This window comes from Canis lupus, chromosome X (genome assembly GCF_011100685.1).
Source record: "Canis lupus familiaris isolate Mischka breed German Shepherd chromosome X, alternate assembly UU_Cfam_GSD_1.0, whole genome shotgun sequence".
In the NCBI taxonomy this organism is placed as follows: Eukaryota; Metazoa; Chordata; class Mammalia; order Carnivora; family Canidae; genus Canis; species Canis lupus.
The window spans coordinates 76,492,648-76,517,991 of NC_049260.1; the positions used below are offsets into that span (position 1 = coordinate 76,492,648).

The following is a 25,344-nucleotide window of genomic DNA, read 5'->3' on the forward strand; positions in this document are numbered from 1 at the left end:
TATAAAGCCCCTTCCTCTGCAATGTACTTTTCTTTCCTATCTCTCAACAATGCTGCCTGTCCCTGTGTTAAGCCCATAAGAATGAGAACATGTGTTTCCTCCATGGTCTGGTGAACTCAACTTAATTCTCCCAATAACCCTTTATGGTATAGATTCTTTTTTAGCCTCATTTTTAGATGAAGAGAGGACACAGAGAAATTAAGTAACCTGTCTAAAGATGACAATGCTGATACATGGAAAATCATGGATTCAAATCCATGTCAGTCTGAGTCCAAACCCCAAGCACTTGCACACTGCCCTCTGTCATATTCTCTGTCAGACTGGTATTGCCTTCAATGTGTGGATATCCAGGCAGTCTAAGGTGATCCCACCTTTACAGCAAGCCTTTCCATAGTCTAATCTTTTCTTCAAAGGTATTATGGTCAGCTCAGGGGTATAAAAGCAAAAACCTCAAGTAAACCTCCCTTGCAAAGATGTTTTTTTTGTGCAACCACTGGAAAAGGTTTTTAAAGCAGTAGTTAACAAGTTTAACACATCCTGTGCTCAATTCTATATTGCAATGGCTGTCTTAAGCATACGCAAAGCCATTCCATGTTCCATAACTGCACCCAATATACTGTGTGGGGAAGAATGGAAAGCACAGAGTAGAAAAAGAGTTCATGTTATAATAAAACAGCCATTACTTGATGACCCACATTCAGTTCTCTATGCTTAAACATTGCTGCAGAAACCTGAATGTTGTTCCCACATGTAGAATATATCTAGTTATCCATCAGAGAAATTGGTGATGCCATCAATCAATGCTTTTGCCTCTAATTAGTTACCACATAGTTATGTCAACATTCTTTCCTAGCTCTTTAGAGATGTTTCCTCGCCATTTGATATTACTGGGGAGAACAAAACATTCAGTGAAAGAGTAATGTTGAGGACTTAATTATTACTGAAAAGAACAATTTCTTTAACATTGGTAGTCCATGTGACACCAATTAAACCGAAGATTTAATGAATCAGAATTTACCCTACCTCTACGTTTGCCAGTTTATCTCACTCACTTTCCTTACTACCCTTTATATTATACTCTTGTTTCTGTTGGTGTTCAAACCAGACATTGCTAAACTAATAAGAGTCACCATTGACCAAATGACAACTATGCCAGGAACTCTGCCAAACACATTTTAGGAAATACCTCAAGTACCTTCCATGACATCCCTGTGAAGTAAATAGTATTATTATCTCCAGTTTTATGGATGAAGAAACTGAAACACAAAATATCATCATTTTTCCAAGATTATACAGATGGGAATTTGGAGAGCCAATAATCAAATGTATTTCAAAGTGTTTAAGAGTCCAGGGGCAAGGTATTTTTGTTAGATATGAATGTGCATTAATTAAATTTTAAGATATTTATAAAAAGAATGTACCTGTCCTATTTCATAAGGATTTTAAGTCATGACACTAAATAAGAGTTTTGATCTTTTGCAAAGATGGAGAAGGAATGAAATTGTTCAATTGACTTCTCTCTTGACTAACTTCCAGCATACATTTTTCAGCATATATTATTTCTTTAAGACATTTTGCCCTTTTATATTCTTGGTGGCTAAGGCCATGTCTTTCTGTGTACACTAATGGGATAAATGTGTAAAACCACTGTCCAAGCTGTTTAGCTACCTTTGCGAAGGATGTGAATGAGAAGAAAACCATTTTACCTGTGTAGCTATTGATTACAAAGGTTAACTACAGAAGTAGAGGAGCTGAGCTGCAATCTGTCAAACGAACTATGCACAGATACAGTCTAAGCTGAGGCTGAGGGAGAGACTCTGTGTTCCAACTGTTGCTCCAGTGCTGTCCTTAGGATAAGAGAAAACTAAATTTAAACTGTCATGTGTGCAAAAAGATGACTACTGAATTAGAATGAATTGGGTTCAGGTCACTGGAACAGCCAAAAGTCAAGGAAAAGCATTTACATCCATGGGCAGTTCTCTTCTAAGAAAACCTACTTTAGCCTGGGAAACATGGGGCTCTGAAGCAGGTAGAAAAGTTCAGTGCTTGATGTAGAAGACAGAACTATACCACTTCCCCCCGACTGCCATGAAAGCAAGAGATAAAAGGAAGAAATGTTCATACTCTTTTGTCTGTGTGATAATAATAATTATTATTAATAATAATAACAATAATAATAACTGTAGCTCATTTCTATTCTCTTCCACATCTATCCCTGCCTCCACTATTTCTCTGCTTCCCAATTGCTTGCCCTCTTACAATTCAGGTTCAATGAGAGACTCCTAACTCTGGGAAATGAACAAGGGGTAGTGGAAGGGGATGTGGGTGGGGGGATGGGGTGACTGGGTGATGGACACTGAGGGGGGCACTTGACGGGATGAGCACTGGGTGTTATACTATATGTTGGCAAATCAAAATCCAATAAAAAATATACAAAAAAAATTCAGGTTCAGATTTGTGAAAATACATCTGAATTCAAAACCTGGCTGTATAGAAACCTATGGTGGTTGAAGCATGTGCAATATACATCTTCCTTTCTATGGCCTACTATAGTTTATTATTTTAAAATTTCTTTCCCACCTCCGACAATGGTACCCTGCCCATGGATCATTCGAGGTCAATACACCTTGAAGAAACAGGAGAATGTTACAGCACAAGGATCTGCAAAGGCAGGTCACACACCTCAAGATGTAGCTCTCCTCTTTTAATCCCCTTAATATCTTCATACCCTTTTAGTCACAAAGTCACTCATTTGCATTCTTACCTTATTCCTTCTATGAAGCTCTAAGTGCCCAGAGGACATAACTCTCTCTTCCTTGTCTCCTTAGACTTAACAGGCTCTTGACAAATGTTAACAGAATTGAAGAAATGCTTTATCTTTTCCCCAGTCTCTGTCCTAGCCCAATCTTAAAAGCATTTTCTGTGGTGAACCATTTATCTAAAGCAGTGATTCTTAAACTTGTTTATGCATTGGAATCACCTGGAAGGCACGTTAAACTAGAGAACTAGACCATCCCCCCTGGTTCTAACTTAGTAAGTCTAAGATGGGGCCTGGAATTTGTATTTCTAAGTTCTCTGGTGAAGCTGATTCTGCTGGTTCAGAGACCACACTTGGAAAACAAGTGACCTAAAGTAAAACTCCTAGAACCTAATTACTCCATCAAGACATCACTCTTCTCAAGACATCAATAATATTTACCTATATCCAGGAAAAAAAGATCATACATGAAAGAGACCCAGAAGACAGATGTTGGAAATAGAAAAACAGACAAGTGGTCACATATACACTCTACCTTTTTAAGACTATGACATAAGAACATCCCTGGACTAACTGAATCTGAATTTCAGTGGTCAGGGCCCAGGAATACTGATTTATCACTAAGGATGAATCTCAGGCTCATAACTCAGGGACCAGACTTTAAAAGTTTCACTGTATATATTCACAAACAATTACCAAACACCTGAGTAAAGTTCTGTACCTTGTCCTAAATTACCTTCTTTTCTCATGTGGCACCTTCTCCTGTGTGACCTAAAAACTGTCTCTTTTCCTGAGTCTGTTTCTTCACTTGCCAAATGCAGCTCTACCATACAGCATGCTCTAGTTCTGCTCTAGTCCCTGCCATCAAGTAAATTCCCATAGAAGTGACTGCTTTGGTGAGAACTTAAGGATGTTGATTTTTCAATTTTTCCAGATTTATTGAAATATAATTGGCATGTAACATTGTATAAATTCAAGGTTTACAACACAATAATTTGACATATCTATATATGGTGAAATAATTACCACACTAAAATTAGCTAACACATCTATCACCTCAAAAGCTTATGTTTTTAATATAATAACTTTTAAGATATTTAATAACTTTTAAGATCCACATCCTCAGCAACTTTCAAATATACAATACGGTATTATTAACTAGAGTCATTATGCTGTTTATTATATCCTCAGAACTCATCCATTTTATAAATGAAAGTTTGCATCCTTTGATCACCATTTCCTCCCACATGCCACCTACCCCCTGGGGCCCTAGCAACTACCAATAGGCTCTATTTCTATGAGTTTGTTTTTTTTCAGATTGCACATATAAGTGAGATCATACAGTATTTGCCTTTCTCTGTGCCTTATCTCACTTAGCATAATGCCCTCAAGGTTTATCCTTGTTGTCACACACGGCAAAATTTCCTTCTTTTTTAAATAACAAAATAACATTATATATATATATACATACATATAAATATACATTATATATATATACACATATACATATATATATACATATATATATATGATTCCATTATATGTATATCACATTTTCTTTATCTATTCATATGTCAATAGACACTTAGGTTGTTTCCCTGTCTCGGCCATTGTAAATAATGTTACCATAAGCAAGAGGATGCTGCTAGCTCTTCTTCATTTATTTCCTCTGGATATATACTCAGGAACGAAATTGCTGGATCATGGGGTGGTCCTACTTTTAATTTTGGGGGAAAACTCCACACTGTTTTCCATAGTAGGTGTATCAATTTACATTCCCACTAATGTAAACAAGGTTTCTTTTTACTTCACACCCTTGCCAAGACATGTTATCTCTTGTCTTTTTTATAATATCCATTTTAACAGGTGTCAGGTAATTTATTATTGTGCTTTGATTTGCATTTCCCTAATAATTGGTGATGTTGATCATCTTTTTATGTGTTTGGTAGCCATTCAAATATCTCCTTTGGAAAAATGTCAATTCAGCTCCTTTGCCCATTTTAAATCAGGTTATTTGCTTTTATACTATTGAGTTGTATGAGTTCCTTATATATTTTGGAATATTGACCCCTTATCAGATATGTACTTTGCAAATACTTTTTTCCAACTTTGTAGGTTGCTTTTTCATTTTATTATTTCTTTGGTTGTGCAGAATCTTTTTAGTTTGATGTGTCCTACTTGTTCACCTTTGCTTTTATTGCTTGTGCCTTGGTGGCATATCTATGAAATTATTGCCAAGACCAGTGAAAAGAAGTTTTTCTTATATTTTCTTCTAGGCAGTTTATGGTTTCAGATTTTACATTTAAGGTTTAATTCTTTTCAAGCTATATTTGTGAATAGTATACAATATGGATAAAATTTTGTTCATTTACTTGGTTATCAATTTTCCCAAAGCTACTTATTGAATAGACTATTCCCTATTTAGTGTTCTTGGCTCCCTTGCCAAATATTAGTTGACATATACATGGGTTTATTTCTTGGATGTCATTCTATTCCATTGGTGTGTCTATATTTATGTCAGTCTAACTGTTTTGATTGCATAGTTTTGTAATACAGTTGGAGATGAGAAATGTAGTATCTCCAGATTTGCCTTTCTTTCTCAGGATTGCTTTTGATATTTGGAGTCTCTTATGGTTCCATAGAAATTTTAGGATTTTTTTCTATTTCTGTGAAAAATGGCATTGAAATATTGATACAGATTGGATTGACTCTGTAAATGGCTTTGGGTAGTATGGACATTTTAGGAATATTAATGCTTCCAATCCATGAACATATCTTTCCATTTATTTGTGTCTTCAATTTCTTTCATCAATGTATTATAGTATTAAATGTATAGTTCTTTCATTTTCCTCATTAAATTTATTCTTAAGTATTTTACTGTTTTTGATGCTATTTTTTTAAATTTATTTTTTATTGGTGTTCAATTTACTAACATACAGAATAACCCCCAGTGCCGTCACCCATTCACTCCCACCCCCCGCCCTCCTCCCCTTCTACCACCCCTAGTTCGTTTCCCAGAGTTAGCAGTCTTTACGTTCTGTCTCCCTTTCTGATATTTCCCACACATTTCTTCTCCCTTCCCTTATATTCCCTTTCACTATTATTTATATTCCCCAAATGAATGAGAACATATAATGTTTGTCCTTCTCCGACTGACTTACTTCACTCAGCATAATACCCTCCAGTTCCATCCACGTTGAAGCAAATGGTGGGTATTTGTCATTTCTAATAGCTGAGTAATATTCTATTGTATACATAAACCACACCCAACGAAAGATGAATGGATAAAGATGATGCTATTATAAATGGGATTTTTCAGATATTTTACTGTTAGTATTTAGATACAAAACCAATTTTTCCATGTTGATTTTGTTCTTTTTTTTTTTTACAGATTTTACTTATTTATTCATGAAAGACAGACAGAGAGAGAGAAAGAGAGAGAGAGAGAGAGAGGCAGAGACACAGGCAGAGGGAGTAGCAGGCTCCCTGCAATGAGCTCAATGTGGGACTCGATCCCAGCAGTCTGGGATCATGCCCTGAGCTGAAGGCAGATGCTCAACCACTGAGCCACCCAGGCATCCCATCCATGTTGATTTTGTATCCTAAAACTACTGAATTTGTTGATTAGTTCTAATAGGTTTTTTTTGGTAGATTTTTAAAGGTTTCCTATGTACATGTGCACATTAGGGTTTTCTATGTAGAAGATCATGTCATCTGTAAACAGGGACAACTTTTCTACTTTCTTTCCAATTTGGATGTCTTTTATTTCTTTTTCTTGCCTGACTTCTCTGACTAGGACTTCTAGTACTACTGTTGAATAGAAGTGGTGAGAGTGGACACCTTGTCTTATTCCTGACCATAGAGGAAAAGCTTTCAAATTTTCACCATTGGATATAATGCTATGTGGGCTTGTCACATATGGCTTTCATTATGTTAAGGTAATTTCTCTATACCCAGTTTGTTGAGAGATTTTCTCATGAATGGATGTTGAATTTTGTCTGATGCTTTTTTGTGCATCTATTGCAATGATTGTTATTTTTTCATCTTTCATTCTATTGATGTGATTTTTTTTAGATAATTGATTTGCATATGATGAACAATCCTGACATCCCTGGAATGAATCCCCTTGATCATGGTGTATTTTAATGTGCTGTTGAAAAAAAAAATGTGATGTTGACTTCAACTTACTGGCATTTTGTTGAGCTTTTTTGCATCTATAATCAACAGTGATATTTAGGTTCATTTTCTTTAATTGTCTTTATCTGGCTTTGGTGTAATGATAATGCTGGCCTCATAAAAGAAGTTTGGAAAAAAATAAAAAAATAAAACAAGTTTGGGAGGGCCCATCATCTTCAATTTTTGGAAGAGTTTGAGAAATATTGGTATTAATTTTTTTTTAAATGTTTGGTAGAATGAATTAATGAAACTTTCTGGTCTTTGGCTTTTCTTTATTTATTTTTTGTTTCTAGGAATGTTTCCATTTCCTCCAGGATGTCCAGTTTCTTGGTGTATAATTGTTCATAGTAATCTCTTGTGATCCTTTGTATTTCTGTGATAGCAGATATATTATCTCTTCTCTAATTTATAATTTTCTTTATTGGGACTCTATTTTTCTCTTGGTTAGTCTAGCTAAAGATTTGTCAATTTTGTTTATGTTGTGAAAGAACCAATCTGTTTTGTAAATCTTTTTGTTGTTCTTTTATTCTCTAATTTATGTCTGCCTAATCCTTATTATTTCCTTCCTTCTTCTAACTTTGGGCTTGGTTTGTTCTTTTTCTAGTTCCTTGAGGTGTAAAGTTACATTACTTGAGATTATTCTTTCTTCTTGATGTATGCATTTATCATTATAAATTTTCCTCTTAGAACTGCTTCTGCTAAGTCCTGAAAGTTTTGGTATGTTGATTTTCCATTTTTGTTTGTCTTAAAATAGTTTTTTATTTCATTTTTTGATCCATTGTTTGGTCAGTAACATAATGTTTAATTTCCATATATTTGTGAATTTTACAGGTTTACTCCTGTCATAGATTTCTAGTTTTATACCATTATGATTGCAAAAGTTACATAATTTCTTTCTTCTTGAATTTGTTGAGATTTGTTTTGTGACCTAATATATGAACTAAACTAGAAAATGTTCCATGTCCACTTGAGAAGAATGTGCATTCTGATGCTATTGGATGGACTGTTCTATATATGTATTTAGGTCCATTTGGTCTATGGTGTTCAAATTTGCTTTTTTCTTCTTGACTCAGTCTGGATGATCTGTCCATTGTTGCAAGTAGGGTATTGAAATCTCTTTTATTGTATTGATGTTTATTTCTCCTTTTAGTTCCATTAGTATTTCCTTTATATAACTCGGTGCTTCAATGTCAAGTGCATAAGTGTTTATAATTGCTATAGCTTCTTAATGAATTGACCACTTTATCATAACATAATCACCTTCCTTTTCTATTTTAAAATTTTAACTTAAATCTATTTTGTCTTCTATATGTATAGCTACTCCAGCTTTCTGTTACCATTTGCTTGAAATATCTTTTTCTAATTCCTTCACTTTCAGTTTATGTGTGTCCTTAAAGCTAAAGTGGATCTCTCATAGGGAGTATTTCATTTGATCTTTTTATATTTTATCCATTCATCCATTGTATGTCTTTTAATTGAAGAACTTAATCCATTTACATTTAAAGTATTTATAGGAAAGAACTTACTACCATTTTGTTGTTTCCCAACTGTTTTGTAGATCTTTTGTTTACTACTTCCTCTCTTACTGTCTTCCTTTGTGATTTTTTTAATAATAAATTTATTTTTCATTGGTGTTCAATTTGCCAAGATACAGAATAACACCCAGTGCTCACCCCGTCAAGCGCCCACCTCAATGCCTGTCACCCATTCACCCCGACCCCCTGCCCTCCTCCCCTTCCACCACCCCTAGTTTGTTTCCCAGAGTTAGGAGTCTTTATGTTCTGTCTTGCTTTCTGATATTACCTACCCATTTCTTTCCCTTCCCTTCTATTCCCTTTCACTATTATTTATATTCCCCAAATGAATGAGAACATATAATATTTGTCCTTCTCCGAATAACTCATTTCACTCAACATAATACCCTCCAGTTCGATCCACGTTGAAGCAAATGGTGGTATTTGTCATTTCTAATGTCTGAGTGATATTCCATTGTATACGTAAACCACACCTTCTTTATCCATTCATCTTTCGATGGACACCGAGGCTCCTTCCACAGTTTGGCTATTGTGGACATTGCTGCTAGAAACATCGGGGTGCAGGTGTCCCGGCGTTTCATTGCATCTGTATCTTTGGGGTAAATCCCCAACAGTGCAATTGCTGGGTCTTAGGGCAGGTCTATTTTTAACTCTTTGAGTAACCTCCACACAGTTTTCCAGAGTAGCTGCACCAGTCCACATTCCCACCAACAGTGTAAGAGGGTTCCCTTTGCTCCACATCCTCTCCAACATTTGTGGTTTCCTGCCTTGTTAATTTTCCCCATTCTCACTGGTGTGAGGTGGTATCTCATTGTGGTTTAATTTGTATTTCCCTGATGGCAAGTGATGCAGAGCATTTTCTCATGTGCATGTTGGCCATGTCTATGTCTTCCTCTGTGAGATTTCTCTTCATGTCTTTTGACCATTTCATGGTTGGATTGTTTGTTTCTTTGGTGTTGAGTTTAATAAGTTCTTTATAGATCTTGGAAACTAGCCCTTTATCTGATACGTCATTTGCAAATATCTTCTCCCATTCTGTAGGTTGTCTTTTAGTTTTGTTGACTGTATCCTTTGCTGTGCAAATGCTTCTTATCTTGATGAAGTCCCAATAGTTCATTTTTGCTTTTGGTTCTTTTGCCTTCGTGGATGTATCTTGCAAGAAGTTACTGTGGCCAAGTTCAAAAAGGGTGTTGCCTGTGTTCTCCTCTAGGATTTTAATGGAATCTTGTCTCACATTTAGATCTCTCATCCATTTTAAGTTTATCTTTGTGTATGGTGAAAGAGAGTGGTCTAGTTTCATTCTTCTGCATGTGGATGTCCAACTTTCCCAGCACCATTTATTGAAGAGACTGTCCTTTTTCCAGTGGATAGTCTTTCCTCCTTTATCAAATATTAGTTGACCATAAAGTTCAGGGTCCACTTCTGGATTCTCTATTCTGTTCCATTGATCTATGTGTCTGTTTTTGTGCCAGTACCACTGTCTTGATGACCACAGCTTTGTAGTACAACCTGAAATCTGGCATTGTGATGCCCCTAGCTATGATTTTCTTTTTTAAAATTCCCCCTGGCTATTTGGGGTCTTTTCTGATTCCACACAAATCTTAAAATAATTTGTTGTAACTCTCTGAAGAAAGTCCATGGTATTTTGATAGGGATTGCATTAAACGTGTAAATTGCCCTGGGTAACATTGACATTTCCACAATATTAATTCTGCCAATCCATGAGAATGGAATATTTCTCCATCTCTTTGTGTCTTCCTCAATTTCTTTCAGAAGTGTTCTGTAGTTTTTAGGGTATAGATCCTTAACCTCTTTGGTGAGGTTTATTCCTAGGTATCTTATGCTTTTGGGTGCAATTGTAAATGGGATTGACTCCTTCATTTCTCTTTCTTCAGTCTCATTGTTAGTGAATAGAAATGCCACTGACTTCTGGGCATTGATTTTGTATCCTGCCACACTGCCAAATTGCTGTATGAGTTCTAGCAATCTTGGGGTGGAGGCTTTTGGGTTTTCTATGTAGAGTATCATGTCATCGGCAGAGAGGGAGAGTTTGACTTCTTCTTTGTCAATTTGAATGCCTTCAATGTATTTTTGTTGTCTGATTGCTGAGGCTAGGACGTCCAGTACTATGTTGAATAGCAGTGGTGAGAGTGGACATCCCTGTCTTGTTCCTGATCTTAGGGGAAAGGCTCCCAGTGCTTCCCCATTGAGAATGATATTTGCTGTGGGCTTTTCCTAGATGGCTTTTAAGATGTTGAGGAATGTTCCCTCTATCCCTACACTCTGAAGACTTTTGATCAGGAATGGATGCTTTATTTTGTCAAATGCTTTCTCTGCATCTAATGAGAGGATCATATGGTTCTTGGCTTTTCTCTTGCTGTTATGATGAATCACACTGATTGTTTTACAAGTGTTGAACCAGCCTTGTGTCCCGAGAATAAATCCTACTTGTTCATGGTGAATAATTTTCTTAATGTATTGTTGGATCCTATTGGCTAGTATCTTGTTGAGAATTTTTGCATCCATGTTCATCAGGGATATTGGTCTATAATTCTCCTTTTTGGTGGGGTCTTTGTCTGGTTTTGGAATTAAGGTGATAATGGCCTCATACAACGAGTTTGGAAGTACTCCATCTCTTTCTATCTTTCCAAACAGTTTTAGTAGAATAGGTATGGTTTCTTCTTTAAACGTTTGATAGAATTCCCCTGGGAAGCCATCTGGCCCTGGACTTTTGTGTCTTGGGAGGTTTTTGATGACTGCTTCAATTTCCTCCCTGATTATTGGCCTGTTCAGGCTTTCTATTACTTCCTGTTCCAGTTTTGGTAGTTTGTGGCTTTCCAGGAATGCGTCCATTTCTTCTAGATTGCCTAATTTATTGCCTTAAGCTGTTCATAATATGCTTTTAAAATCGTTTGTATTTCTTTGGTGTTGGTAGTGATCTCTCCTTTCCCATTCATGATTTTATTAATTTGAGTCTTCTCTCTCTTCTTTTTAATTAGGCTGGCTAATTTTTTATCTATCTTATTCATTCTTTCAAAGAACTAACTCCTGGTTGGTTGATCTGTTCCACCATTCTTCTGGTCTCGATTTCTTTGAGTTCTGCTCGAGTCTTTATTAACTCTCTTCTTCTGCTGGGTGTAGGATCTATTTGCTGTTTTTCCTCCAGTTCCTTTAGGTGCGAGGTTAGCTTGTGTATTTGAGGTTTTTCCAGTTTTTTGAAGGATACTTGTATTGCAATGTATCTCCCCCTTAGGACTGCTTTTGCTGTATCCCAAAGATTTTGAATGGTTGTATCTTTATGTTCATTACTTTCCATGAATCTTTTTAATTCTTCTCTAATTTCCTGTTTGACCCATTCATCTTTTAGCAGGATGCTCTTTAACCTCCACATGTTTGAGTTTCATCCAAATTTCTTCTTGTGATTGAGTTCTGGTTTTAAAGCATTGTGGTCTGAAAATATGCAGGGGACAATCCCAGTCTTTTGGTATCAGTTGAGACCTGATTTGTGACCCAGTATGTGGTCTATTCTGGAGAAACTTTCATGTGCACTTGAGAAGAATGTGTATTTAGTTGCGCTCAGATGCAAAGTTCTCTATGTATCTGTGAAATCCATCTTGTCCAGTGTATCATTTAAAGCTCGTTTCTTTGGTGATGATCTGCTTAAAAGATGCGTCATTTGCAGAAAGTGCCATGTTGGAATCTCCTACTATTAGTGTATTATTATCTAAGTATGTCTTTACTTTGGTTATTAATTGATTGATATACTTGGCAGCTCCCACATTAGGGACATAAATATTCATGATTGTTAAGTCTTCTTGTTGGATAGACTCTTTAAGTATGATACAGTGTCCCTCTTCATCTCTTAGTACAGTCTTTGGGATAAATTTTAATTTATCTGATTTGAGGACTGCTCCCCTAGATTTCTTTTGAGGACCATTTGAATGGTAAATGGTTCTTCAACCTTTCATTTTCAGGCTGGAGGTGTCCTTAGGTCTAAAATGAGTCTCTTGTAGACAGCATACATATGGGTCTTGCTTTTTTATACAGTCCAAAATCCGGTGTCTTTTGATGGGATCATTTAGCCCATTCACATTCAGAGTAACTATTGAAAGACATGAATGTAGTGTCATCGTAATACCTATTCAGTCCCTGTTTTGTGGATTATTTCTTTGGGCTTCCTCTTTCTTTTACAGGGTCCCCCTTAATATTTCTTGCAGAGCTGGTTTGGTGGTCACATATTCTTTCAGTTTCTGCCTATCTTGGAAGCTCTTTACCTCTCCTTCTATTCTGAATGAGAGCCTTGCTGGATATAGTATTCTTGGCTGCATGTTCTTCTCATTTAGTACCCTAAATATATCCTGCCAGCCCTTTCTGGCCTGCCACATCTCTGTGGAGAGGTCTGCTCTTAACTTACACGGGGAGAAATATTAGGTTAAGAATCTCTTGTCTCTCACTGCTTTAAGGATTTTCTCTTTACCTTTGGAACTTGCAAGTTTCACTATTAAATGTCAAGGTGTTGAATGGTTTATATTGATTGGTGGGGGGACCTCTCTATCTTCTGGATCTGAATTCCCGTTTCCATCTCCAAATTGGGGAAGTTCTCAGCTATGATTTGTTCAAATATGCTTTCTGGCCCTCTGGCCCTCTTCGTGCTTTCTGGAACCCCAATTATATGTAGATTTTTCCTTCTGAGGCTATCATTTATTTCCCTTAACCTTTCCTCATGGCATTTTGTTTTTGTCTTTTTTCCTCAGCTTTCTTCCTTGATATCAACTTGTCTTCTATGTTGCTCACGCTTTCTTCCACCTCATTAACCCTCATTGTTAGGACCTCCAATTTGGATTACATCTCCTTTAATTGATTAATTTCGGCCTGATTAGATCTAAAATCTGCAGTCACGAACTCCCTTGAATCCTTTATGCTTTTTTCCAGACCCATCGGTAGCTTTATACTTGTGCTTCTGAATTGGCTTTCTGACATCGAATTGTAATCCATATTCTGTAACCCTGTGGCAGAGAGTACTGTTTCTGATTCCTTCTTTTCTGGTGAGTTCTTCCTTCTAGTGATTTTGCTTGGTGCAGTGTGGCTATATGAGTGGGCTGAGTCAAGCATATCCATCCTGACCTGAGTAAATTTCACCCTAGATGATTCTGACAAGGTCAGAGACCAGAAAATATAGATCATAGCAAAAGAAACAAAAGGACCACTAAAGTGAAAAAAAGATTTTAAATAAAGTAGCAATAAATAAAAGGTGAAGAATCCTAAAGAAGAAGAAAAAAAGAAAAAAGAATAAAAAGGGAAGAAAGCAAAAGTAAAGAGGAAAAAAGAAAAAAGAGAAGAAAAAAGTGGGGAGGACTGGGAGATGGCAGTGGTGATGAAGTTGTAGTGGAGGGAGAATGTAGTCTACCTGAGTCCTAGAGGGCAATCCTCTTGGTTCTGAGTATATTAAGTTCTGTATGTTAGAACATGCTTAGTCCCAAATTTATATAAACCAGCAGTACTTGCAGAAAGCCTGAACATTGAACCACCAAAACATAAACGAGACAAAAGAAGGGGGCCCGATGGGAATGAAGAGAGAATATAATCTCACAGAATGAACCAGCACAGTGTACCACATGGTTCTGGGTGCATGCTGGTCGTGTTTCAGAAGGTATTAACTTCTGCCATTGCAGAACAAAATGAGGCAGAGGAAACAAAAAAACACAAAGCAAACAAAAATCTCGTATATCTCCCAAAATTAAATTGAGTATGTTGAAGGGAATCTAGAAGTGGAAAATATATCTAAGACATGTAATTGTAGACATATGAAAGTCAAAAAGGAAGAAACTTAAAAATGAAGAGTTGATAAAATATTGTAGTTAAGGCGGGAATAGAGAAAAATATTGGAAATTTTTAGTCTGATATAAAAACGAGTTGTACTGTAAAAAGGGAAAAAAAAAGAAAAAAAGAAGGGTTGCTCTCTAGTTCTATATAGTATAAATCCCTCGACTTCCCCCTGGAGCTTTCCAGTGCTGCTTGGTCAATAACTTGCTCTTCCCGTGTTCTTCCAGCTGGTCTTCTGGGTGAGGGGCCTGCTGTGCTGTTTCTCTGGTTTGTACGCCTGAGGGAGCTGCCCTGCCCCCTGCCAGGTGCCAGGCTCAGAGGGAGCTGTTTACCCAGGAGGCCTCTGCTCCCTGGCGGCTCTGCCCGTCCCAGGCACAAGGTGAAACAGGGAGGAAAAAGAATGGCGACGGCCAGGTCTCCAGTTCTGGAGTCAGCTTCCTGCTAGTAACTAACGCAGTCTCCCAGTCTGCACTGGCCTAGATACTCCCAGGGTGGTTGCAGGTGCTCTGATCTGCACAGCTTGCAGGGCACCCAGTGGCAAGAGAGTCCTCGCTGTCTAGTGCCCACGCCCCCCCACCCCCGCCTCTGTCTGTCCTGGAGGCAGTGCAGGATCTGGTCTGTACCTGCTCGTTGCCCTGGGAACCGGGGCCTGTGCTGCTGGAATTACGCTCCAGGGGCCGGGGCTCCCGAAGGCAGCAGGGCGCAGACACCTCCATCTGGAGCTGCCCACCTAACCGACCAACTTTTGCCCTATGCCCCGTGGTGCGCACTCCAGACCTTTACTGAGATCTGCCCACGGTGTGTGGTGTTCTTTCCCCGGGGCAGCACTTCTTCCATTAGTGACTCCGGGAAACTGGAGGCTTCACTGCCCCTCCTGTGATTCTGCCCGTTTTCCCTGCTAAGCACTTCTCCGTGGGAGAAGAATCTGGTGCAGATATTTAAAGTTCCTGCTTCTCCGTGGCTGGGTTTTCCTGTCCCAGAGGCTTTCGCCACCCGGCTTTATCCTGGCTCCTCATGGTGCCCCTCCCCCACTGGATTCTTTTTTATTTTTTTTCTGCCTTCCTACCTTGCTAGAAGCAAAAACCCTTCTCTATTGTTGTGGCTGTTCTCTATTTAAATCTCAGGTTGGATTCGTAGGTGTTCAGGATGGTTTAAAGTTATCTAGGTAAGTTGGTGGGGCCAGGTGAGTTGAGGACCCCTACTCCTCTGCCATCTTGCCCTGTCCCATCTCAGTTTTTAGATGCATTTTTAAAACATGTATATTTTTAAGAGTCAGCATTATTTATTTGAAATATATAATGGCTGGCTATGGGCACCATTTTTTTTTAGCTTGTCACAATTATTTATATGTAAATCATAGTAATCTTCTGACACTAAAATATGTTACAAATGTTTTTTCCAGGCTTTTACTTGATATTAATTAATGAGGTTTTTTTTTTTTTTTTTTTTAGGGAGAATAGAATACATCTTTTGAACTTTAATATTTCTAATTAAACTTAAAGCAATTCGCTGTAATAAAAAATTGAACCTAGCACCAGTGTTCATTTATCAGTCACTGATTGCCGAAGACATTGTCATGAAGAAAATTTAGTGACCCTTCAGAAATTACAGGGAAATTGAGTACTTTGCCTACAGTGTACATGAAGATATGAAGCTTGTAATCAAGCTTTGAAGGGAAAGAAGATGTGAAAAGGCCCCTAAAATTTGGAGAAAATTAGAGGTATCAGGTAATGGAAGGTTAGTGTGACAGCATTAATAATGAAATGAAATATGAAAAAACATAGGAACAATTAATCTTGGCAGTGTCTATCTGGAAACCTTCAGTTCATTTTATATTTTTTCCTTTCTCTGCCACTTCACCCTATAGCTGAATATAAAAGTAGCAGCTTTCCTGTTATGCCCAGAAATGAAGAGACAGTATAGAGGAACTGAAGATCAAAGTAAAGAAAGAGATATTCCAAGAGCATATCCATCCTGGACCACAGGAACATGGCTGAGTTACTTCCCGTATTCTCCATAATTTTTTAAAAGTTTATTTATTCATGAGGGAGAGAGAGAGAGAGAGAGACTCTGAAGCAGACTCTGCACCTGGTGCAGAGCCCAATGAGGGGTTCAATCCACAAATGCAAGATCATGACTTGAGCTGAAATCAAGAGTCAGACACTTAACTGATGAAGCCACCTAGGTACCCCACTAAGTATAATTTTTATACTGAATATGAATCTATATTAGAGTTGAGGTACAGGGGAAGTAATGATTTACTAAAATCCTGAGTTCTATTAAGTACTTCACTCATTTCAGCCAAATTTTTCTTTTCCTTCAGATGGAAATAACACTAATACTCATGAAATATATTACTTTGGAGGTTAAGTAAAGGACTAGTGGTTAACTAAGTGTGTAGCCATTTTATACTCAGACGTTGGGCCTCAATATCAGATTTAATATCTCCTTTCTGATACCAAGAAACACTGTGACCTTGAGTATACAGACATGTTTATGAGGAAGACTTCAGGGTTAACATTTTCCCATAATCAGGGTACCAAGGGATTTGAGGAAATTAGCAGAAGAAGGAATAATTGGAAGACTGTGACATCTGAACTGGATAGAGAAGGAGGCTAAGGATGTGGAATCCTGGTGATGTAGGGAGAAGAAATAGAGAGGCCATGTGATGGGTTCTGTGGTCTCTTCCCATGAAAGAACTCAGTTTGGAGAGTGTAATTTCAGCCAGATACTGCAATTGCACACCAACATGTGAGACTGTCTCTATTCCTCATGATGTGACTGGGAGTATGCCCTGTGGTCACTGTTCTCTAGGTGAGGAGACTGAGACTTGTCTTTTATCCATTGAGCCATTACCATTGAGCCACCTCATGGAATGGCATGGAATTACTTCTTATGTAATGGCAATTATTCCCTTAATTAATTTTTCAAAGAAATTTACACACACCTGTGTGGATTCCTTGTGTACATGTACATAAAGAACTGAAAAGTGGCAAGTGGCAAGAAATAACTTATGTGAGACCTGTTAATAGCATAATTTCTAAACTGGTGGTATCTCACATGTGCCATCATTTATAGGATGGTAACTTGAAATTTTGTACTGCTATTATTTTAACTTCAAAAATTCTGCCTGCTTATGGTCTAAAGTCCAAACATACAGAAGGTGTGGAAAATAAGTTGCACAAGTGTCCCTTTCAACTCTTGCCTGTGATTCTGAACTGCTAATTGCTGATCATTGAAAGAGGTCCCACAGTACTGACCATAATGTGAGATTCTGTGCTATTGTTTGTGTGGAAGTGAAACTAAATGTCTGAACCTCCTCAAGCACATGGACCCTTGTCAGCTCTTTGACAAATGCACTGGGCCATTCTCTTACATCATACACAAAGATGGACTCAAAATGGTTGAAAGATCTAAATGTGAGACAAGAATCCATCAAATTCATAGAGGAAAACACAGACAACAACCTTTTTGAACCTAGCCACAGCAACCTCTTGCAAGATACCTCTATGAAGGCAAGGGAAACAAAATGAACAAGCAAAAATGAACTATTGGGACTTCATCAAGATATGAAGCTTCTGCACAGCAAGAGAAACAGTAAACAAAGCTAAAAGCCTACAGAATGGGAGAAGATATTTGCAAATGACCTATCAGATAAAGGGCTAGTATCCAAGATCATAAAGAACTTACCAAACTCAACACCCAAGAAACAAACAATCCAATCATGAAATGGGCAGAAGACATAAACAGAAATTTCTCCAAAGAACACATACACATGGCCAACAAGCACATGAGAAAATGAACCACATCACTTGCCATCAGGGAAATACAAATCAAAACCACAATGAAATACCACCTAACACCAGTGAGAATGTTGAAAATAACAAGACAGAAAACTACAAATGTTGGAAAGGATGTGGATAAAGGGGAACCCTCTTGCACTGTTGGTGGGAATGCGAACTGGTGCAGCCACTCTTGCAAACAGTGTGGATATTCCTCAAGAGGTTAAAAATAGAGCTACCCTATGACCCAGCAATTGCACTACTGGGTATTTACCCCAAAGATACAGATGTAGTGAAATGCCGGGACACCTGGACCCCAATGATCATAGCACCAATATCCACAATAGCCAAACTGTGGAAGGAGCTATGATGTCCTTCGACAGATGAATGGATAAAGAAGATGTGGTATATATAAACAATGGAATATTACTCAGCCATCAGAAAAGATGAATACCCACGATTTGCTTCAATGTGGATGGAACTGGAGGGTATTATGCTGAGTGAAATAAGTCAATCGGAGAGGGACAATCATCATATGGTTTCACCCATACGTGGAATGTAACAGTGAAGAGATTACAAGGGAAAGGAGAGGAACTGAATGGGAAAAATTAGAGAGGGAGACAAACCATGAGAGACTCCTAACTCTGGGAAACAAGCAGAGAGAAAATGGGTGACAGGCAATGAGGAGGGCACTTGATGGGATGAGCACTAAGTGTTATACTATATGTTGGCAAATTGAATTTAATTTTTTAAAAAATGTAAAAAAAAAAAGTGTACCGGGCAAACAGGCTGACTCTTCCTCACTCTCAGGAGCTAACATGAGATCGCTCCCACCCACAGTGCACCTTCAGAGCCGGGGTGCGGGCAGTACAGTAGATGGATGAGAAGACAAATGCAAGCATGGTGAGAGGTGTGAAAGGCCCATTTCCCATTCACCTGTGTGCAAATCATAAAATTGTTGGTGGTATGCCTTTGAATGAATTTAAATGATTAGGAATAAAAAGTAAAGTATGTGAGTCTTTATCTTCCTTTCCACCACCCTCACTAGCAGGAAACCCTTGTAAATCCCCTGTTGTTCCAGGTCACATGTCTGCTTCTAGAGACCTCCAAATAGAGCATGTGACTGAGTCACACTCTTTCCAAAGGGCAATCCCTGGGAACAGCATGTGTCCCCTCTCATCAGAATTTACTGCGATACTACCTATGGAGTCAAGCCTGGTGTACCTGTCAGGGACTGCCAGGGTGAATAATGTGGGAGAGAGGGCAAGGCCTTTCAGTCTCAGACCCATTAGCTCATGTTGGGACAGGGGACAAGTGATCCAGGACACACAACATTCAATCTACAGCATCACTCTTTATTATGCAAATAAACAGCAAACATGAGTGGGGAAAATACATGGAACAACTGATCCTTCAGGTGGTTATGATACCTGGCCTGCAAGGTAATTTTGGCTTCTTGGTCAGCCAGGCCTCTATCCCCAGTTATGGGCATGGCCTTAGACTAGAGAAAAGAGAAACAAAGATGATATGAACATCCAAGACTTCTTTTAGGTGATTTGTTTGAAGGCCTCCTCTGGGATCTTGCTTTCCTTCTGGAGGGAAGGAGTTGAGACATCAGAAGAGCCAGATCCCAGAGTTTCATCCCCAAGCCACCCAGCCTCCACCTTCTTGGCTTTTCCATGGCCCAGAAACACCCTCCTCTAGCCTGCTTAATGATTTCCACACCTCACCTTGAGCTTTGTGAAGACCTGACCAGCTTTGGTGTAGTCCCACTCGTTGTCCTCAAGGTACCTGGAGTGGGAGAACAGGTGATCTCCATTAGTACTGCAGCACAGACATGCTGACCATGCAATGCTTAATCTATGCTACTTTTTTGATGGGATACATATACTGGTATGAGCACAATGTGTAATGATGAAGAAAGACCTAGTGAAAATGACTATTACTAGCTTCCATACCCACTAGAATTAAAAAGTAGAGTTGTTAAATATGTATATATATGTATATATAAATATGCATATAAATGTATATATGTTAAATATGTATATATACATATATACATTTAAAACTTAACAAGTCGTTTTAAAATACAATCATTTTAAATTGATTTTTAATATACATACCAAAGTATTCACCATTCTAAGGTGAATCAACTGCATTTCAGTGGCTTTCTAGTATATTCAGAAGATTTTGCAATAATCACAAACCCACAATCTAATACCAAAGCATTTTTTGTCACTGTAAATAAAACCCCTTACTCAGTAGCAGTCACTCCCTAGTCCCCCTTTTTCCTTGACCTTGATAATAATTAATCTGATATCTGTCTCAATGGGTTTGTCTATTTGGATTTTAAATATTTGGGTATTTCATATAAATCGACTCATACAATGTGTGGTCTTTTGTGCTTGGCTTCTTTTACTGAGCATAATAATTTTAAGGTCTATGCATGCAAAAAAATATATGAGAGCTTCATTCTATTTTATTGTTAAATAATATTCCATTGTATGGGCATAACACATTTTATTCATCCATAAATAGTTGGATGTTTGGTTTGTTTTCAATTTTTGGTTATTATAAATAATACTGCTATAAATATTTTAATATGTTTTTGTATGAACATATTTTTTCAATTCTCTAGTAGTAGACTGGCTGGGTCATATGGTAAACATATGTTTAATATTTGGAGATACTACCAAACTTTTTTAAAGTGGATATACATTTTCCACTTCTACCAGCGATATATGAGGGTTCCAATTTCTCCACATCTTTACCAACATTTATTTCTAGTTAAAAATTATAGCCATCTTAGTGTGTGAAATGGTATTTTGTGAAATGATACAATGGTATCATTGTATTTTGATTTGTATTTCCCATATGACTAATGATCTTTCCATGTGCCCTTTGGTCATTGACATGTCTTTTTTTTTTTTTTTTTTTGATGAATGTCTTTTGAGATTTTTGATCATTTTAATTGAGATACTTTTCTTTTTTAAAAAAAATTCTAAGAGTTCCTTCAATCACAAAAGGAAATTTAGAAGGAAATAAAATACTTGGAGGTTAAAGAGCATCCTATTAAAGAATGAATGAGTCAACAAGGAAATTACAAAAGAATCAAAAAATTCATGGAAACAAATAAAGTGAATGCACAACTGTTCAAAATCTTTGGGATACAGCAAAGGCAGTCTTAAGAGGGAAGTACATAGCAATACAAGCCTTTCTCAAGGAACAAGAAAAGTATCATATGCAATCTAAACACACACCTTTAGTAGTTAGAGAAATAACAGCAAATAAAGCCCAAACCAAGCAGGAGATGAGAATTAATCAGAGCAGAAATCAATGAAATAGAAACCAAAAGAATAGTAGAACAGATCAACAAAACTAAGAGCTGGCTCACTGAAATAATTAATAAGATCAATAAATCCCTATCCAGACTTATCAAAAAGAAAAGACAAAGGACCCACATTAATAAAAACATGAATGAAAGAGGAGATCACAACCGACACCAAAGAAATACAATCTGGAAGAAATGAATGCATTCCTAGAAACATATACACCAAAACTGAAACAGGAAGAAACAGGAAATCTAAATAGACCCATAACCAGCAAGGAAATTGAAGCAGTAATAAAAAAATCTTTCCCCCCAAAAGAGTCCAAGGATGGATGGCCTCCCAGAGAATTTTACCAAATATTTAAAGAATTCATACCTATTCTTCGGAAGCTGTTTCAAAAAAATAGAAATGGAAGAAAACTTCCAAACTCTTTCTATGCAGCTAACATTACTTTAATCCTAAAACCAGACAAAGACCCACCAAAAAGGAGGATTACTGACCAAAATTCCTGATGAACATGAATGCCAAAATTCTCACCAAAATACTAGCCAATAGGATCCAACAGTACATTAAAAAATTATTCATCACAACCATCCTGGAATGCAAGGCTGGGTCAACATCCACAAATAAATCAATGTGATATACTACATTAATAAAAGAAAGGACAAGAACCATATCTTTTCAATAGATACAGAAAAAGCATTTGACAAAGTACAGTATCCTTTCTTGATTAAAACTCCTCACATTGTAGGGATAAAGGGTACATACCTCAATATCATAAAAGCCATCTATGAAAAGCCCACAGCAAATATCATTCTAAATGGGGAAAAAGAGAGAGCTTTTCCCTAAGGTTAGGAACACAACAGGGATGTCCACTCTCACCACTGCTATTCAACACAGGACTAGAATTCCTACTTTCAGCAATCAGACAACAAAAAGAAATAAAAAGCATCCGAATTGGCAAAGAAGTCAAACTCTCGCTCTTTGCAAATGACATATTCTATGTGGAAAACCCAAGACTCCACCCCCAAATTGCTAGAACTCACACAGGAATTCAGCAAAGTGGCAGGATACAAAATCAATGCACAGAAATCAAGTGTATTTCTATACATGAACAATGTGACATAAGAAAGAGATATTGAGGAGTCAATCCCACTCAGTGCTTGGGTGCCTGCCTTCGGCTCAGATCGTGGTCCTGGGATCTGGGATCGAGTCCTGCATCGGGTTCCCTGCATGGTACCTGCTTCTCCCTCTGTCTGTGTCTCTGCCTCTCTCTCTCTCTCTCTCTGTCTGTGTCTCTCATGAATAAATAAATAAAATCTTTAATTTAAAAAAATGTTTGATGAAGTCCAATTGGTCTAAATTTTCTTTTTTATTTTGTACTTTTGGCATTATACATCAGAAAATGCTGCCTAACAAAAACAGACACATAGATCAATGGAACAGAATCCAGAATCCAGATGTGGACCCTCAACTTTATGGCCAACTAATATTCGACAAAGCAGGAAAGACTATCCACTGGAAAAAAGACAGTCTCTTCAATAAATGGTGCTGGGAAAATTGCACATCCACATGCAGAAGAATGAAACTAGACCACCCTCTTGCACCATACACTAAGATAAATTCAAAATGGATGAAAGATCTAAATGTGAGACAAGATTCCATCAAAATCCTAGAGGAGAACACAGGCAACACCCTTTTTGAACTTGACCACAGTAACTTCTTGCAAGATACATCCATGAAGGCAAGAGAAACAAAAAGAAAAATTGGGACTTCATCAAGATATGAAGTTTTTGCACAGCAAAAGAAACAGTCAACAAAACTAAAAGACAACCTACAGAATGGGAGAAGATATTTGCTAATGACCTATCAGATAAAGGGCTAGTTTCCAAGATCTATAAAGAACTTATTAAACTCAACAGCAAAGAAACAAACAATCCAATTATGAAATGGGCAAAAGACATGAACAGAAATCTCACAGAGAAAGACATAGACATGGCCAAGAAGCACATGAGAAAATGCTCCGCATCACTTGCCATCAGGGAAATACAAATCAAACCCACAATGAGATACCACCTCACACCAGTGAGAATGGGGAAAATTAACAAGGCAGGAAACAACAAACGTTGGAGAGGATGTGAAGAAAGGGGAACCCTCTTGCACTGTTGGTGGGAACGTGAACTGGTACAGCCCCTCTGGAAAACTGTGTGGAGGTTCCTCAAAGAGTTAAAAATAGATCTGCCCTATGACCCAGCAATTGCACTGTTGGGGATTTACCCCAAAGATACAGATGCAGTGAAACGCCGGGACACCTGCACCCCGATGTTTATAGAAGCTATGTCCACAATAGCCAAACTGTGGAAGGAGCCTCGGTGTCCATCGAAAGATGAATGGATAAAGAAGATGTGGTCTGAGTATTCAATGGAATATTACTCAGCCATTAGAAATGACAAATACCCACCATTTGCTTCGACGTGGATGGAACTGGAGGTATTATGCTGAGTGAAATAAGTCAATCGGAGAAGGACAAACATTATATGTTTTCATTCATTTGGGGAATATAAAAAATAGTGAAAGGGAATAAAGGGGAAAGGAGAAAAATTGAGTGGTAAATATCAGAAAGGGAGACAGAACATGAGAGACTCTTAACTCTGGGAAACGAACTAGGGGTGGTAGAAAAGGAAGTGGGCGGGGGGTGGGGGTGACTGGGTGACAGGCACTGAGAGGGGCACTTGATGGGATGAGCACTGTGTGTTATTCTATATGTTGGCAAATTGAACACCAATAAAAAATAAATGTATAAAAAAAGAAAATGTTTAATTCAAGGTCACAAAGAATTTACCCTTATATTTTAAGATTTTTTTTAAAAGTAAGCTCTATACCCTATGTGGGGCTTGAACTCATGATTCTGAGATCAAGAGTTGCATGGTCCACTGACTGAGTCAGCCAGGTACCCCTCTTTTAAGATTTTTTTGGGGGTCTGCAGTAACTTTAACAGAGAAACCAGGCTGCAATAAGTCTACGTGTTTGGAGCAGATGGTGGTTATCTTTTCAAAGGGTGAAGTGTTGTTATCCCAGTTGCCAGCACACAAAGATCAAAACCAAAGCTCAGATATCCTCTTTCTTCGTTCTGCCCTACATCACCAGCTCATGATATGAGATGAGAGACTACACAACCTCACTGAATTAAGTAAGAGGTCCAATTGGGTAGAGGCGACATCCTGACAGGAGACAATTAAATGATCATTGAAGAGGATGCTGATTATAAAGTACAGTTACCTACTCTCTGATACTCTTTGATGAGGAAGGTGAGGATATTGGATGAGAAGTAAATTATATTCTTCATTCTTTAAATAAGTTAATCCTATAGGATTGGGTTGATGGTTAATCAAGCAGTAGAATAGGATGAAAATCTAGACTAGTTATATAGATCTCTGTGCTTAAAGAAAAGAACAGCAATGATAAAGAAGTGAGGAACATTAAAATGTCTGAAAGTATTAAAAAGAAGAGCACTTTTTTCTTAAATAAGACAGGAAACAGCATCTTTTATTTTCCTCACTGCAATGGCAGCAGACTTACTGGTTTTCATGAATCATGATTTCTGAAAGTTTGTTGATAAGATTGCTTAATCACAGGAGGACAAACATGAGGCTGATTGCTAATGTTAGAACTACATCTTCCCCCAAATCCTCTTGTAGGTGCTATTCTCATGCTGGCTCTACAGAGGTACCCTCAGCACCATAAGGTGCTTCAGTTAAAGCCTCTGCAATGACATGATTGACAGGTTTTTTGTGGGCTATGTCTTTCTTGTACATATAAACTCTTTTGGTTCAGCTGGAGTTAAAGATGAGCAGGAGTTTGGTTTTGAGAGACAAAGTTTCAGACACCAGCCACACATGCCTCTGCCCTATTTCATTACATGTTCTTTTCTGAGAAACACA

The 25,344-nt window shown here is 37.7% G+C and overlaps 1 protein-coding gene and 1 long non-coding RNA gene across 2 annotated transcripts in view; both read right to left on the reverse strand.

Moving 5' to 3' along the window:
* LOC119868322 (nuclear RNA export factor 2-like) overlaps positions 1-25,344 on the reverse strand; it is a 63,628-nt gene that overhangs the window by 30,528 nt on the left and 7,756 nt on the right.
* LOC119878078 lies at positions 19,409-21,005 on the reverse strand. The gene is made up of 2 exons (XR_005386395.1): positions 19,805-21,005; positions 19,409-19,666 (listed from the first exon to the last, which is right to left on the reverse strand). It is a non-coding gene; the product is annotated as an uncharacterized LOC119878078 (long non-coding RNA).